This window comes from Helianthus annuus, chromosome 8, assembly GCF_002127325.2.
Source record: "Helianthus annuus cultivar XRQ/B chromosome 8, HanXRQr2.0-SUNRISE, whole genome shotgun sequence".
Classification (NCBI taxonomy): Eukaryota; Viridiplantae; Streptophyta; class Magnoliopsida; order Asterales; family Asteraceae; genus Helianthus; species Helianthus annuus.
Window position 1 is genome coordinate 7,050,414 of NC_035440.2, and position 18,585 is coordinate 7,068,998.

At 39.4% G+C, this 18,585-nt stretch overlaps 1 long non-coding RNA gene and 1 other non-coding gene across 2 annotated transcripts; one reads left to right on the top strand and one right to left on the bottom strand.

Annotated features, from left to right (window-relative positions):
• Nucleotides 1-234: 234 nt before the first annotated feature.
• On the top strand, nt 235-341 carry LOC118481544. The gene has a single exon (XR_004865753.1). It is a non-coding gene; the product is annotated as a small nucleolar RNA R71 (small nucleolar RNA).
• Nucleotides 342-16,939: 16,598 nt separating this feature from the next.
• LOC110870784 lies at nt 16,940-17,424 on the bottom strand. The gene is made up of 2 exons (XR_002553233.2): nt 17,366-17,424; nt 16,940-17,251 (listed from the first exon to the last, which is right to left on the bottom strand). It is a non-coding gene; the product is annotated as an uncharacterized LOC110870784 (long non-coding RNA).
• Between the last annotated feature and the right edge of the window lie 1,161 nt (nt 17,425-18,585).

Here is an 18,585-nt window from a genome sequence, read left to right on the forward strand (position 1 = left end):
TCGATTTGGGCTTGTAAAGAGGTGCTTTCGTCGACCTTATGGGCGCCCGGGGCGATAGATTTATTTCCCCGGGGAGTGTGCCATTGAAAATTGGTTTGAGCAATTTCCTCAATCTGATTATATATTTCGTGTGGGCGTCGATTACCTAAAAGTCCCCCGGAGCTAGAATCAAGTGTCTGCCTAGTGTGTGGCAACAATCCATTGTAGAAAGTGGATACTTGTTGCCATATTGCGAGGCCGTGATGGGGACACTTGCGTAATAGCTCCTTGAACCTTTCCCATGTTTCATATAAGGATTCCCCGTCCTCTTGCGAGTATGTATTAATTTCAGCCATTAATTTAGCAGTTTTAGAAGGAGGGAAATACTTATATAGAAACTTTTGGGCTAGTTCATCCCAGGTGTTTACCGATCCAGCTGGGAGGGTGTTGAGCCAAGCTTTCGCTCGGTCTTTTAGTGAGAATGGAAACATACGGAGGCGGATGGCGTCGTTTGATGCTCCATTGATCCGAAAGGTATCACATATTTCTAAGAAATTAGTTATATGTAGATGAGGATCCTCGTCCGCAAGCCCGTGGAAGGTTGCGGAGTTTTGGAGCATTTGTATCAAATGCGGTCGAAGTTCGAAGTTATTGGCTTCGACATTCGGAGCATTGATAGCGGCGCCTAGATTACCTACGGTGGGCCGTAGATAATCCATAAGGGTACGTTGGTCCGCCATTGGGGGTGGATCACCCGAAACCTTCTCTTGGTTTTTGGCTTTTAACCTTTTTCTGAGAAAGCGTTCGGGTTCTTCTAGCGGTTCCTTTATGTCTTTATTGGAACTGGAGCTCATACACTACGTGAGGACGGCGTCGGGTTCCAAGTCCTGCAATAAAAACAGAAAAGAACGTTGGTCAGAAAGGTTCACCACGGCCCCGTATTGAGCGAACACGGCCCCGTGGTCGGAATTACAGTGATTGTTTTTCAGATCCCAGTTACTGGAAGTTGGACACGGCCCCGTGTTGCACCGGCACGGCCCCGTGGTCAGCCTTCTGTAACTTGAAAAACAAAAAAACTGCCAGTAACGTTGCTGAGCACGGCCCGTGTCCGACCAGGCACGGCCCCGTGCTGAGCTCTGCAGAAGCTAAAAATCTAAGAAAATCCTAAAAAAAAATTAAAGAAAAATAAAAATATGATTAGGCCGTTGATTCCTAACTTTTCTTAAATCCTTGTGTCCCCGGCAACGGCGCCAAAAACTTGATGTGTGTGTAGTGTAATATATTTTTAGATATATATTTAAGCCCTTTTTACACTTTTAGCCAAGTTTTAAATTTATAAAACACGATATTCACTAACACTAAACACACATATGGGCAAGTGCACCCATCGTGGACGTAGTATAGTGTTGGTAAGATACCGAGGTCGTCCAAGGACACACGAGCTTTTAATACCGGTTTATCCTCAACGTCTAATCAAATCAAAAAGGTTAGAAAAATGTTTTAAACTAAGAAAAATAAAAACTAACTAAATGCTGAAAATAAAAATAAAATAAAAACAGATAGACAAGATGAATCACTTGGATCCGACACGTGTATTAGTATAACCTTTGATTATTTTCGCACTTTTGCACTTGTTTAAGAGATTATCTTAGTTATTGTAGTAGGCCCCTCTTTTGAAGGCGACGTTACCCTCAACCCAGTAGTTTGAGTCAGCAAGGATACAATCCTAAAGGGTCGGATTATTGAAAGATAATGAATTAAGTTATTAATGCAAATTATGGTAGGCCCCGCTTTGGCGGCGACGTTACCCTCGGCTAAGTAGTCTGAGTCAGCAGGGATACAGTCCTAAATAGCCGGGTTATAGTATTAATAGTAGTTAACTTATGAGGGGGTCAAAGAGTTTGGATCCCCGCCATCCAATACCTATGGGCATTGAAGGAGATCCTACTAAATTTGACCCAGGTCCCAAGCAGGACCTCTAAACGCTGAACAAGGGCAAGACCCTTACCAAACCGTTCCCTTAACCCCCGACCAGGTAGCCAACATACCTCCATATAGACCGTAGAGATATGAATGGTGAAAATCTTTTATTTTATATAGACAGTAAAATAATGCCAAGACACCACGGACAAACGATAAGGAAAAGATCACCTTCAACATAAGTAACTAGTTATTAAAGTCATTAATACAAAACCAAATAAAAAGTGCAAAAGATTAAAAATAAAAAGTATTATACTAAACACTTTGTCTTCACCAAGTGATGTAAGAGACTTAGGCAAACATGGCCTTGATTGTCAAGAACTCTTACGATCAATCTTGGATCCCGAGACGACTCACACACTCTACGATGGACAATGGATGATGGTGGTGGATGATGGTGTTATGGTGGTGGTGGGTGGTGGATGAGGTGTGAGAGAGGTGGTGTGCCAAGGGATGAGAGAGAATGAAGCCAAGCTCCTCTATTTATAGGCTGAACAGAAGGCTGGACACGGCCCCGTGTCCGCTGGACACGGCCCGTGCCCGCCTGACACTCTCTCTCCTCATTAATTGTAATTGCGAATTACAATTAATGCGCCTGCTGTACTTTCACCACGCCCCGTGCTCGCTGGACACGGCCCCGTGGTGGGCAATGGAAGCTTCTACTGGTTTGTCTTTTCTGCTGCTTCTGGGCACGCCCCCGTGTTCGCTGGACACGGGGCGTGTTCAGACTCTGTTTCTTCTCCTTTGCCTTGGGAGGTGCCGTTGAGGGTCCGGGCAGTCCACTTCTGTTCCTTTTCTTGTATTTATGGTAGAATTAGCTGTCTTTTTGCTTCTTTTGTGATTTTGAGCTCATTTCATCCTGAAAATACAAAAGGAAGACAAAAACACTCTTTTTCCAACATTAGTACTTAAAAAGGGTTAGTTTTATGCCTTAATTGATGTGATTTATATGTTGCATTTTACACACATTAACATCCTTAATGTTCATGCTTTCTGTAACAACTCTCACTAAAAGTAATACTTAGGATGATAATTAATCAAAAAGGAAACCCTAATTGAGACACCCAAGTGATTCTGCATTAACCCAAAAATTTTCAGAACAATCGGAATCAGGATCAGGGCCCCTAAAACTCAAGGGGGGTAAACCCTAGTTGACGATTATCTATAATATTTGCTGTCTAGTTTTGTTTGAGAAAAGTGTCAATTCAGCAAGCCTAGTCCCGAACCCAGCTAGTCTATATAATTAGACAGCTTCCCTTACGGACCGTAAGGGATATGGCTTACGGTCCGTAAGCGTGTCCAAAAATCAGTATAAATAGCAGACATTGGCACTTGCTTTCTGTGATTGAAACGACGTCCAAATTCTCTGTGTACGTCGAGTTATAGCAATAACAGTCCACACCACACACAATTCACGAAGTGCTGCCGCAATCAGGGTAATAACTCGATCGCTATTACGATACAACGTCCGATTGATTATAACTATCCAACGATTGTCCGAGTGCTGCTCAAATTGAGCTTGTACTTTGATTATTCGTCGTGATTTCGACTTGAATATTTGAGTGCTGTTCGAATTCTGACTATGCTCTGTTATTCGTCGTGAATCCGTTGAAATTATTAAGTATTGCACTTGTAAATCATTGTGAGGGTTTAATCTCGTGAATTGTCGTAACTGCTGTATTAGTTACTAACCGTTTGTTTGTGTTGCATTATTGTTAAATTAGGTTAATCAAGGCAAATTAGTAGGCTTATACTTTGCTCGTTAAATATGCAATGTGAGTCATTCTCTTTTTATCAACTGTTTTACAAAACTCCAAGTTATTTTCAAAGTTATAATTACAGGGATTAAGTCTTTGTAATCACCCAATTACAGCCGGTATGTGGGGTTTTGTATACATTACTTGTTTCCCGTCACACTTGGACAAACGGGTGGCCAAGGGGTGATCTGACCACAGTCACAGACACCATTGGACAAATGGGCTAGCAATGGATGGTCGAGTGACAAATACTGTGGGTAGATGGTTTGATATCAGAACATTGTAATCGCTCTTAATACTGTAAATTATAACAACCGTAATGTTTTCAGTAAAATGAATGATTCACTCAGTATTTCCCCGCTGACAAAACCTTTTCCAAACATGTTTCAGGTGATCTGTTGTGATCTAAGGAAAGTGCCGTGAAGCACGACAAGCTCAGAGAAGTGGCTCAGTGTCAAATAAAGAAACATTTTTGAGAAATAAAGATTTCCTTGCGAAATCATCTTATTGTAAATTATGGGATTTTATCCCTAAACTTTATATAATTATTAAACGGGCTTTTTAGTATTAAAGACCCTGTGTTAAAAGACTTCCGCTGCCGCCTAAATTAAGTACCATGGGATTCCTGTTCCGCGGCTCTTGAACCGGGTCAACCGGGGCGAGGGCCGTGACAGGAAAAGGTGGTATCAGAGCCACTGATCGAGCCACTGATTTAAGCCTATTACTAATTTAAAGTAAAGTATTTAAAAATACTTATTTTATTAATTGCCATTCTGTGATTATGTGTTTTATTAACTGGTTATTTGTTAGCTACAGTATGAGTAAACGAAGCTTTTGCTATTTACCACAATTAGACACTACCCCACAGAAAAAGGAACCTCTTCCCTCCAAACCCCAGCAGATCTAAAAGAAGGAATTTTTGTTCGTAAAGCAAATTATGAAAATCTTCTTACCCAGAGAAAGAAATTCAATTCTTAGGAAGGTCAGGAGAAATAAAGATACCCCAAGCCAAGAAAGTGAGGTTTAATCCAGAAATCTAGGAATTTGTTACTAGTCACATTGGAGGACGAATTAGATGAAAAATGGGCAAATCTTTACATGTTAGCTACCGTAGCAGAAACGCAAACCTTTAAATTACCAATACACCTGAACTAGTAGGGAAACTGCTACTCCGTAAATAAATAAATCAATCCTAGTGTGTTCTCTTTCCTGTTGTCTTTGTACAAATTAGTATGCAATAAAACTTCAATGTTTATTTGTTAACTTTGTTCCAAAGTTTTAACTTAACATTTTTGTGTTTTGCATTATGCTATCCAGCATGAATGAGATATCGGAAGCATTCCAGAATCTCAACCTCTACCCAGTACCAATTGAAGTCTCCCACGACTTTACTGGTTACATTGCTGACATGAGGAACCCCTGGAATTCCAAGCTCCACCGCTGGAAAAAGCCAAACCTAAAAAGAGAAGATATGTAGGATGGAGAAAAGTGCGCAGGAGGAAGCCAGCCACTAGGAGACTTCCTAAATAGAAAACCCTGTGAGCAAAGGAAAAGAAATAGAAACTGGAGAGAGTTCCAAACAAGCAGAAATAGAAATAAGGAAGATATTAAGCAAAAGGGAATAAAGATCGGAGAGAGCTCTAAACACCTGAGGAGATCACATTCCAAGACGAAATAGACCGTCTACTAGCGAATGATGTCATAGACCTATTACAATAATCTCTACTCTTACCCTGCCACAGCCAATTCCCAATAACTAACAGAACCAGTTATTCCAGACCCACTAATCCACACCCGACCTTTAGGACAAATGGAAGAGTGTGGACAAATGACTGGCAATTCCAAAATATGATCAATAGTCCCTATACTTTACTTCCTCAATTTGATCCAGAATCCTACCAACCCGCAATGAGCTATTGAAACCTGGCCGAACTTCATCAGTTTGGTGAAGAACTGATAGGTACAGGGAATAGGATCCGGGAAATAGGGAACAAATCTCTTGGAAGTTATGACGGAGGGAGCTCACTACTGAACTGCCATTGATCAAAGAATAGTGGGGTTGGAAAGTCTGTTTGTATAATAATAGTAATAGTGAAATCTAACTCTGTAAAATGGGAAATAAAACATTGTAAGAAAGATAGTGTGTATTGAGCCTATATAATCTATAACAAAGTAGAAGTCGAGAAAATCGACAATTTTGGTTATAGATATGTGTTGTAAGGTTTTATGTGTTTATGTGTAATTGCTTGTTATATTTAACTAGCAATTATTTGACACTAATAAATTACACTTATACCAATTATCAGTGGAAAGCTAGTAATGAACCAGTTAATGAGAGAATCTCTGAGCAATCAGGAAAACCAATACATGACTAGACGAGATATTAAATATATCACTCAAGGGATAGCTAATGCTATTCCTGCAATCATGGTGTCTGCTCAGAAACCTGTTGAACCGCAACAATCATTCCTAGTAACGTACCCAAGAAGTAATTTTAGTCATAGTGTAAATGGAGCGGCAATCATGACAATAATAATCCACGACAGGCTCACCTCCTAAGAAAATGAAAGCTGCAACGCCTGGTGCACTAACAAGGAATTTCTTGCTTGCAAACCTGCTGAATTTGCAGGTAACGAAGGAGCAACTGCAGTACTGCGTTGGTTAGAGAAACCGAAGCAGTAATTGCATAAGTAAATGTGTCGAAGAAGATCAAGTTATGTATGCGTCAAATTTGTTCAAAGAAGGGGCGTTAGAGTGGTGGAACACTGTATTGCAAGCAAAAGGAAGAAGGGTGGCCTATGCAATGAACTGAGAAGAATTTAAGAGTCTTGTAGAAAGAAAATTCTGTCCCGAATACGAGAAGGAACAAATGGCCAACAATTCCTAAATCATCGTATGATAGGCGTAGATTGTCGGAAATATACTTCGACATTCTTCGAATATGCGAGAGTGGTACCTACCCTGGCTTCGCAAGAACCAGTATCATTTCCCGTTATATTTGGGGATTAATCGGAGAAATCCGTAACATCGTTAAGGCTGCGAGACCACGCACTATGACGATGCTGTGGAGTTAGCTAATACCTTAACCGATGAACTGGTACGCACAGAAGAAGATCGAAAGAAGGAATTGGCTCAGAAGATTACCCAAGGATTTCGTGTGGGTTACTAAGAAAAGAGGAACAGGGCAATCCTCATCACCTCCTTTCTGCAGAAATTGCAAGAAGAAACACTATGGACAATGCAATATAATCTGCAACTTTTGCAAGGCAAGAGGACATCGGAAGAAGACTGCAGAAGAAAAACAAGAATCTGTTATAACTGCAGAGAAACGGGACATTTCCAATCTGAATGCCCTAAGTTAGCCAAACCAGCAGACAATAAAGCTAAAACGGCCAACGGAACTACTAAGAAGAATGCATGAGCATTCCAGTTGACCACTCAAGAAGCCGAACTCATCCCAGATGTGATAGCTGGTACGTTCTTAGTTCACGACGTATTTGCGAAAGTATTATTTGACTCTGGTGCAAACCAAAGTTTTATTAATACTTCATACTGCCAAGCTCTTAATTTACCATTAACTACCCTTAGGCATTTTTTACGGTCGAAACCGCAGAAGGGAATTCTGTTAACATAGATAAAGTTTTGCAAGAAGGAAAAATAGAACTATTAGGCCATAAGTTTTCTGCAAATCTGTTACCTATGAAATTAGCCGGATTCGATGTGGTATTAGGAATGGATTGGTTAGTAGCCAACCATGCTCGAATCCTCTGTGATAAGAATTCCGTAGAAATTCGTACCCCCACAGGAGAGGTGATTTTGATTACAGGAGATAGACCTCGAAAGCCACTGAAATTCATCTCAGTAATGAAATTGGCTAGTTATTCGAGAAAACAAGAATGGTGTATATGATTTCTGTAATCATTAACACTAAAAATAAGGAACTGCAGGACATCCCTGTAGTCTCAGAATACCCAGATGTTTTCCAGAAGAATTACCTGGGTTGCCACCCGATAGAGAAGTAGAATTTAGAATTCATTTAATTCCGGGTACTACACCAATAGCCAATGCACCTTATCGATTAGCACCCACCGAAATGCTAGAATTGAAAAGAAATTAGACGAATTACTAAGCAAATGATTTATACAACCTAGTTCATCCCTTGGGGAGCACCAGTGTTGTTTGTGAAAAAGAAGGATGGATCGATGAGAATGTGTATCGATTATAGAGAATTAAATAAGGTTACAATTAAGAATCGATACCCATTACCTAGGATTGATGATCTTTTTGATCAACTTCAAGGAGCTAGATATTTTTCCAAAATAGACTTAAGATCTGGATATCACCAACTGAAGGTACAAGAAGAGGACATACCTAAAACTGCTTTCAGAACTAGGTATGGTCATTATGAGTTTATAGTCATGCCCTTTGGATTAACAAATGCACCCGCAGCATTCATGGACATGATGAATAGGATCTGTAAATCATACTTGGATAAATTTTTGATCGTTTTCATCGACGATATACTTATTTACTCCAAAAGCCAAAAGGAACATTGTGAGCACCTACATGTACTCTTAACCTTGTTAAGAAAAGAAAAGCTCTATGCCAAATTCTTGAAGTGTGAATTTTGGCTGCAAGAAGTGCAATTCTTAGGTCATATGGTAAATCACGAAGGAATTCAGGTAGATCCTGCTAAAATAGAAGCAATCACTAAATGGAAGGTTCCACAATCAGCTATGGAAATTAGAAGTTTTCTAGGCTTAGCTGGATACTACAGAAGATTTATTAAGGATTTTTCTAAGATAGCTGTACCCTTAACTAAGCTGACCTGTAAAACCGTTAAGTTTGAATGGGGATCTAGACAAGAAGAAGCTTTTAAGTTTTAAAGCACAGATTGACAAATGCTCCAATTTTAGCCTTACCCGAAGGAATAGAAGATTTCGAAGTATATTGTGATGCCTCAAGGTTAGGATTTGGATGTGTGTTGATGCAACGCAAGAAGGTAATTGCGTATGCCTCAAGGCAATTGAAAAAGCATGAAGAGAATTATACGACTCATGACTTAGAATTAGGAGCCATAATTTTTGCCCTTAAGATCTGGAGACATTATCTGTATGGAAGTAAGTTTACTGTTTATACAGATCATAAAAGCTTAAGGTACATATTTGGGCAAAAAGAGTTAAATATGAGACAAAGAAGATGGATGGAAATCCTAAGTGATTACGACTGTGATATTCAATATCACGAAGGAAAGGCTAACGTAGTCGCAGATGCCTTAAGTCGTAAGTATCATGAGAAGCAAAAGCGAGTCCGTGCTCTTAGATTAAATCTACAAATAGATTTAATGGATCAATTAAAGGAAATTCAGGAAACAGCAATCAAGGACGAAGCTGAAGGAATGAAAGGTTACATTAAAGAACTAGAACAAGGAAATGATGGAATTTGGAAATTACACAAGAAACGAATTTGGGTACCTAAGCAAGGAGAATTAAGAAATAAGATTTTAGAAGAAGCTCATAAATCTAGGTATACTATACATCCAGGAAATAATAAGATGTACCAAGATTTAAGGAAGAATTTCTGGTGGATAGGTATGAAAAAGGATATAGCCGAATACGTATCTAAGTGTTTAACATGTTCCCAAGTTAAAGCCGAACATCAGAAACCTTCAGGACTACTACAACAATTGGAAATGCCTGTATGGAAATGGGAACTCATAACAATGGATTTTGTTACTAAGTTACCCAGAACCAGAAAAGGTAATGATGCGATTTGGGTAATTGTAGATCGATTAACCAAATCAGCTCACTTTCTACCAATGAAAGAAACCTTTAGCATGGAAAGGTTAGCAAGGTTGTATGTAGACGAAGTCGTATATTTACATGGAGTTCCGCTCTCCATTGTATCAGATAGGGATAGTCGTTTCACTTCCCATTTCTGGACTAGTTTCCAGAAAGCAATGGGAACCCGACTAAATCTGAGTACTGCATATCATCCACAAACCGACGGACAAAGTGAAAGGACGATACAAACTTTGGAAGACATGCTCCGAGCATGTGTAATAGATTTTGGTGGTAATTGGGATAACCATTTACCTTTAATTGAATTCTCCTATAACAATAGTTATCATTCAAGAATTGAAACTGCTCCATTCGAGGCACTGTATGGACGCAAGTGCAGAACTCCAGTATGTTGGGCGGAAATAGGAGAAAATCAACTATCAGGTCCAGAAATCGTACAAGAAACTACTGACAAGATAACTCAGATCAAGGAAAGACTGAAAACGGCTCGAGATAGTCAGAAGAGCTATGCAGACAATCGTCGCAAACCATTAGAATTTCAAGTCGGAGACAAAGTACTATTGAAAGTTTCCCCTTGGAAAGGAGTAGTACGATTTGGTAAGAAAGGAAAACTGAGTCCAAGGTATGTCGGACCATTCCCAGTAATACAACGAATAGGACCAGTTGCTTATCGCTTACAACTACCAGAAGAACTAGCTGGAGTACATGATGTATTTCGCTTGGGGTTTTGGTGAGAGGGGTGAAACTGTCAGAGTAGGGGGTGGGCCTCTCTCCCGAGGCCTATATGGGGAGTACAAGGGCCTTGTTCTATCATGCAACATTCTTTCAAAAGCAGGTTTTTGGAGTAAGGTGTACCTTTATCGAGAGGCTTTGTAGCCGGGGAGACCTTTCGGGGTGGGGTGTCCGTCTCCTTAGCTTTGCTGACTGTGTCTTTACCCCTGACAAAGGCTCTGACCCTGTCCATGAGATTGTCGAACGAGTGTGGGAACTCTTCCCCCAGTTTCTCACATAGTTGTGCATGCTTTAATCCGTTTATGAAACTGCTGATCTTCAGGACCTCCGGGACATCCTTAATGTTCATTGCTTTCTGTAACAACTCTCACTAAAAGTAATACTTAGGATGATAATTAATCAAAAGGGAAACCCTAATTGAGACACCCAAGTGATTCTGCATTAACCCAAAAATATTCAGAACAATCGGAATCAGGATCAGCGGCCCCTAAAACTTAAGGGGGTAACCCTAGTTGACGATTATCTATAACAAGTTGATATTACCCGCGCGTTGCTGCGGGGAGCATGATGTATGAAGCCATTTCGTATGTGATGCAAAATTCTTTAGTTTAGGAAAAGTTATTATAATATGTGCTATTTTCGTTATTAAAAAATGTTATTTTAAGGAAACCTTTAAATTTGGTTGATAAAAAGACTATTTCATGAAGTATCATTTCCTTACTATTAACTAAATAACCAATATATTAACTAAATAATCATTAATGTTGCGTTTTGACGCGTTCCCTTTCTTCAGTTGTGAGTCATGTGCCAACGAATGTACTCTTTTAAGGCCTTCTCATGGTACGGTGGTACCAAATTTGGAATCAAGCGACACCATACATAATTTAATAAAATCACTTTCATAAATTTCTGAAATATAATGATAAACTTCAATACCAAACAACTGCTCTAGAAACAATTGATATATACAGAAACAAACTATAAGAAAATCTACGTAGATATGAAATTGGTATTGAAATGCCCAATTAACCATTCATTTTTAAATATTAGAAATTTAAAAAAATAATGGTTGAATGTAAATATGTAATATAAAGGGTCTCTCACTGCCTCATCTTAAAGATAATAGTATGAATGTAAATATACAATACAAAGTGTCTGTGACTCTCATCTGAAATCAAAGAAACATATGTGAACACATTTATTTTGGTTATTTAATCGAATCGAAGATACTCAATTAATTATTCATTTAATAGTTTTTAACCATAATATTATTATCATGTATTAACAACAACAACAACAACAACAATAATAATAATAATAATAATAATAATAATAATAATAATAATAACAACTTTATTGTTCTTAGCATTTAAATAATGCAATCTTTTCATTTTACGTAAATTCGCGCGTTACATATGGATGTTATGTATAAATAGATGAAAATTAAGATTGCTAGGTTTATTCAAATCCTTATTGGAATTCACCTTGTGATGCAAGGGAGATTTGCTATTTACACAAATCAACAAATTTGTATATTCTTGCGAAAACACGGAAAGCTCGATCGATATTAGTTTGGGTATGAATGATACTAAGCTTTAAGTCTGTGAAAATAATATCAAGTTTGTTTTTATTAAAAAGCACAAAGTAAAAAAAACAAACAAACTTATTTTATTTTATTTTCAAAACACAAAATACCTATTATAATCATATAAACATGGTAAATCAATGTCACATTTCTTTTCAAAAAGTAAGCAACAAAAAATAATTAAAAAGGTAAAATGTATTACTTGTCTCATACAAAACCATTTCCTCCGCATGTAGTTTTGTTCCTTCTTCAAATCCACAAAAATCCTACAAAGAAATATGAGGAAAATGCTGTTACAACGTTCACCGCTCGCACCACGGCGGCCACCACTGTCGTCCAGCACGTGCAACCACCCACCATTGTCCATATCATCTAACCAGCTGCAGCCCGTGCGTATCTATTCAGACCATCACCACATCTCGCTATCTCTCCTCTCTGTCTCTCCAAACCTCTGATCTATCCTAAAAATGGGCATGCATTCACCGATTCAAACGCTAGCGTTGTTCTCTGGTGAAGTTGACGGCGTTGGCGGTGATTGAGGAGGCGCCGACGGTTATAATGCCCTTAAGAAAAGAAAACGGGACGTCGTCTAAAGAAAAAGGTATGACGGTTATATACGCTGCTTTTTGGACTACAGACGGTTATATACGCGCTTTTTGGATTGTATATAAAATTTATTGAAATACATTATATAGCCTTTTGCAATAAATAGATAGAACGGTGTGAGATGGGGGTGGTTTGTGTAGCCATGACGGTTCCGTAACACGGTGGTGTATGTTGGTAATTTTTGTGGTATTGTATTATAATAAGCAAAGGGTATGTATATATGGTTTTTAAAAGTCACAACTTTTCATTCTTAAGAGGCAACCCAAGTTACTTTTTGTAGGGTTATATAATTTGCTGTCTAAGTTTCGTTGAGAAAAGTGTCCAATTCAGCAAGCCTAGTCCCGAACCCAGCAAGTCTATATAATTAGACTGCTTCCCTTACGGATCGTAAGGGATATGGCTTACGGTCCGTAAGCGTGTCCCAAAAATCAGTATAAATAGCAGACATTGGCACTTGCTTTCTGTGATTGAAACGACGTCCAAATTCTCTGTGTACGTCGAGTTATAGCAATAACAGTCCACACCACACACAATTCACGAAGTGCTGCCGCAATCAGGGTAATAACTCGATCGCCATTACGATACAACGTCCGATCGATTATAACTATCCAACGATTGTCCGAGTGCTGCTCAAATTGAGCTTGTACTTTGATTATTCGTCGTGATTTCGACTTGAATATTTGAGTGCTGTTCGAATTCGGACTATGCTCTGTTATTCGTCGTGAATCCGTTGAATTATTAAGTATTGCACTTGTAAATCATTGTGAGGGTATAATCTCGTGAATTGTCATAACTGTTGTATTAGTTACTAACCCGTTTGTGTGTGCATTATTGTTAAATTAGGTTAATCAAGGCAAATCAGTAGGCTTATACTTTGCTCGTTAAATCTGCAATGTGAGTCATTCTCTTTTTATCAACTGTTTACAAAACTCCAAGTTATTTTTCAAAGTTATAATTACAGGGATTAAGTCTTTGTAATCACCCAATTACAGCCGGTATGTGGGGTTTTGTATACATTACTTGTTTCCCGTCACACTTGGACAAACGGGTGGCCAAGGGGTGATCTGACCACAGTCACAGACACCATTGGACAAATGGGCTAGCCAATGGATGGTCGAGTGACAAATACTGTGGGTAGATGGTTTGATATCAGAAACATTGTAATCGCTCTTAATACTGTAAATTATAACAACCGTAATGTTTTCAGTAAAATGAATGATTCACTCAGTATTTCCCCGCTGACAAAACATTTCCAAACATGTTTCAGGTGATCTGTTGTGATCTAAGGAAAGTGCCGTGAAGCACTACAAGCTCAGAGAAGTGGGCTCAGTGTCAATAAATAAAGAAACATGTTTTGAGAAATAAAGATTTCCTTGCGAAATCATCTTATTGTAAATTATGGGATTTTATCCCTAAAACTTTATATAATATATTAAACGGGCATTTTTAGTTTTAAAAGATCCTGTGTTAAAAGGACTTCCGCTGTCGCCTAAATTAATACCACGGGATTCCTGTTCCGCGGCTCTTGAACCGGGTCAAACCGGGGCCGAGGGCCGTGACACTTTCCTTGACAAATCTCTCCACGTATTGGTCTATCCGCTCGTTGTCCCTCTGCCTTATGTGCAGAATTTCGTTTGGATTTTTGACCACTTTTCTCTGCTGACCAATTTTCTCAGGAATTTTTCACTTAGCTCTTCATAGCTGTCAATCCCTCCTGGAGGGAGGCTGTCAAACCAGAGTCGGGCTCCCTCCGTCAAGGTTTGTACAAACATGTGGCACCAAACTGGCATGGGCCACCGCCCTAGTTGTCCCGCACTCCTGAAGGCATGAAGATGGTCTTCAGGGTCTCTCGTTCCGTCGTATCAGTCAAAGTTTGGAGGTAGTTTCGTTTTTGGGGGCATTGGTGCTTCTACAATCCTCCGGGTGAATTTTTGAGACTTTAGCTAAGTCCCGTGGAAGGTAGGGTTGATCTAGGCCATCATCGTTTTGGTTTTCCTTTTCTTTTTCTTTTCCTTTCGGTTTCTTTCTCGTGATGAGATCTTCCCTCTCTTCCGAAGACATCTGTCTAAGGGCTGTCATGAACGTTTCCAGTGGGTCACTACCACTGCCCTTGTTTTGAGGGTCTGTCCCCTCCTGGTTGGAAGGTGTGTCGAAGGACAGTCTAGCCCTAAGGCTGTTAAGCTTTTTTTGCCTCTCTAAATCCTCAAGGCACTTTTTTAACTTTTCCCTGTGCATGGCTACGAAATCTAGAGTGATAGGTTCCTCTCTTTCTGGATTTTCCACTTGATTCTCGTTCTCTTCTTCATGAGTTATATCTTCCACCGTGACCTTATCAATGATCGTTCTGTACCGTCTGGATGGTACGTGAGTTGGGTAGAGTTGTCATGCTGTTGTTTGTGAAACGGGCTATCTTTAACGTCGGAGTTTAGTGTGGAGACACCGGTCAGACTGATGTCCCACGGATGGCGCCAATGTTGAATACCCAAATCCCGGCAGACGTTCAATGGATCTTCGCTGACGTCAAGATACCCCTGCCTTTGTTGCTACAAAAGAATAACCCGTTAGCCTCGCCACGGAGGACCCCGGGAGGGAGATCCGTGACCAAGCTCCGGCGTGAGAATAAGTAAACTTGCCGGAGAGTGAGAGGAGCCTATTCCGATGAGTGTGATCACCGGAATGTTTCCTCTAAGGTGTGAATCCAATAGATATATGTGTGTGTTTAATGTGATAGAATATTGGTCGGAATAAATGAAGTAGAAATAAATGAGATAGTCTTTAATGTGATACCTCTGATGCCTCTCATTACCGTTTCTTCTTCTTATATAAGCATATGACCTTATCCTGCATGTGAGATATTTTGTTTAAGGTAATCCAACGGATCTTAGGAGTCTTCGGGGGGGCTCAGACACGTGTCTAACCCCCAACGGCAAGATGACAGCTTCATTAATTGTTTCCGGCTGGGAAGTACGACTTCTAGCCAAAGATCCTTTTTCAATCGAGCATTAAATGTGGCATGTCCCCTCTGGTTCTAGTTTCCCGCTCATTTTGTAAAGGGAGATCCTTAGTGGGCAAGGTAAGCCACTGTTAGGCTTATTTCCTATTGGGCCCGCATGAAGGTAGCCCAAAGCGGGTAAAATGGGATTACCCATTGGCCCGTCGTCAAATATCATCTCACGTTAACTCCCCATTCCACTCCCCATTTTGCACTCAATCAGAGGGTATGATTCAAACACCTAGAGAAAGGTAAAGAATTAAAAAAATGATTGCTTTAAAGGGGTTGGTACCCATCATTAAACCCCCCCCCCCCTCCCTCCTCTTCCCGCATCGGTGACTATACACCGAAAACATTCAAACAATCGGTGACTCAAACAAGTGGGGGTCATTCACCGATCGGTGAAAACAACTCCCCGAAGGGGTCCCCCGACATCATACCATCCGCCCTAAAGAATGAGGCATAATTCGTATGAAGTGCGGTAGAAAGTTTTGGCATTTGATCAAGCAAATCTAATGGTTGAAATTGAGTGATCCCCAAATCTATAAATCACGTCAAGAGAAAACAAGTGAAACAAGTGAGGAAAATAGGAAGATCTAATATTGGTGACTCATAAACCCATTTCCTCACGATTTTCAAATGTCAATAACTTTATCATACGATAATATTTAAAACACAATACATCATATTAGCGAGCATTTCATTCTCTTTAATTTGAGTAGACTATTGCTGTAGTTTTCTTAATTTTTAATTTTTTTAATTTTACAAGCTATAACGTTACGTGATCTTGTAACGTTGCATGATTATGATTTAGTACGTAATTACGTAATATGTATTTTATCCATGGAACACGTGTAACGTTAGATGATTATGTATTACGTAACAATAGTTGACTATGTATTTGTAAGACTCCTTCCCGTTTTTTAGAACCTCAAATGACCTAAAAGCTCGACTCAAACTCACTTCAATATCGCTTAAACGAGCCAAAGCTCGGCTCGAGCTCGTTTTATAGGCCTAAATTGAAACCCACTTGGATTTTTTAGAAGTGGGTTGATTATAAAGAATCATCATTATCATTAATTATGTTATATGTACAAAAACTAAAATTTTCTTGTGGTTCGTTTATGATTGCGAGTCTAAACGAGCTTTGTATTTCAAGCTCAAGCCAAGGCTCGATAACTAAACGAGCTCTATTTCAGGCTTGATCTTGGGCTCGGGCTCGTTAAAGCTCGGCTTATTCGAGCTTTTAACCGATTCGATCATGAGTAGCTCTCGAGACTTTGGGCTTATTTACACCCCTAGTTAGTATATTTCCAAAAGTAACAATAATATTTGCATCAAAAGTTTGAATGGTGAATGATGAGTATAATATAGGTTAAAGATTGTGGTAAATGGTGGTGATGTGACACTTTTAACTACACAAAGACCCTTTTAACTACTAAAAATTACAGACTAACCCATTGACCCAATTTAACCGTCAAGTACAATCATAGAAGCACAATGCCCATAGTAAAAGATAATTTAACTGTATAGAAGAAGCAATAAGAAAGAAATACATACATCAGCTGCAACTTTTTATGATGAAATCTAGAGAGGAAAAACTTTCTTATGTTTAAAATAAAGCAAGAAACAGATAAACAAAACTCCACATAACACGGCACTCGTAGAAACGACCCAATGGAATCTGTTCGGTTCATCGAAAACTTCATCTTCAAAGTTCATTCCGAATACAACTGTCACTACTGCGAATACGGTTGCCAAAAAAAGTAGCCGCCGTCAAGAGCAGCTCGAACTTAATCAGCTTATTCTGGACATTACCCTTGTTACCAACCATCATACAAAATCATTAGTCAAATACTAAAAAATGGTTCCGACGGTTGAAGTTGATATCGATTATCGAACATTTGCAAGAAAGAAGGAACACGTTGCTTACAAGTTTAATGTTGATCAGATCTTCAGTGTCATCAATATACTCCTTGAGCTGCAGTTGGATAATTTGAATGAGGTTATTAATAGATTATATTTGTGTAAATAGAAATAGGATCTTGTCATTAATTATGTTATTATCTCTTCCCTAAATTAAGGGATTGTAACTTGTATATATATTGATCTTATCAATGAGAGAAGGCAATTGAGCCATTACATTCTTCATGGTATCAGAGCCACATTATTACCCACCATATTATTACCCACCTCCTTAGGCTAGTAACCCCCATCGCCACAGCCCCCTAATTGGGCCCACTGGTCACCGCCCCATGCCCATACCCCTCAAACCCCTCTTCTTCTAACACGACCCAACCTAACTCCACGGCCCAAGGCATATTAGGCCCAAAACCCAACAGCCATGCCACGGCTCAGACATACTCCACTGGCTACTCCCCGACAGATATCGCTCAGGCCCTATACAACTTGGCTCTACAGAATAATGATTCATCATGGACCATGGACACGGGCGCCTCAGGTAAAATGTCTCCTCAATCTGATAAGTTTCCGTCTATTTTTAATTCTGGCATTATTCGTAACATTATTGTTGGCAATGGCAAAACCATTCCAGTTCTTGGACAAGGCAACATTACCCTCCCACCTCCATTCCCACCTTTTAAACTTAACAATGTCCTATATGCCCCTAATCTTGTTAAAAACCTTATTTATGTTCGTCGTTTTACCACTGATAATCATTTATCTGTTGAATTTGACCCATATGGTTTTATTGTGAAGGACCTCCAGACCAAGAAACCTATCCTACGGTGCAATAGTTCGGGGGATATTTACACTCTTAGCCCATCCAACATCACCAATCTCAACACTGCTTCCACTTTTGCTGCTATTTCTCAAGACATATGGCATCAACGGCTCGGTCACCCAGGCCCAGCTATTTTACAAAATTTGAAAAATTCTCATTCCATTTCGTGTGGTTCTAAAAATAATAAAGTTTGCACTGCTTGTATTTTTGGGAAACATACTAGACTTCCTTTTGTTGCTTCTAATACACGTACTTTTATGCCTTTTGACCTTGTACATAGTGACGTTTGGACATCTCCCATTATTTCGAACGGGGACATCGTTATTATGTCTTGTTTTTAGATGATTATACCAATTTTCTATGGACCTACCGTATAGCTCACAAATCTGACGTTTTTTCTATGTTCACCA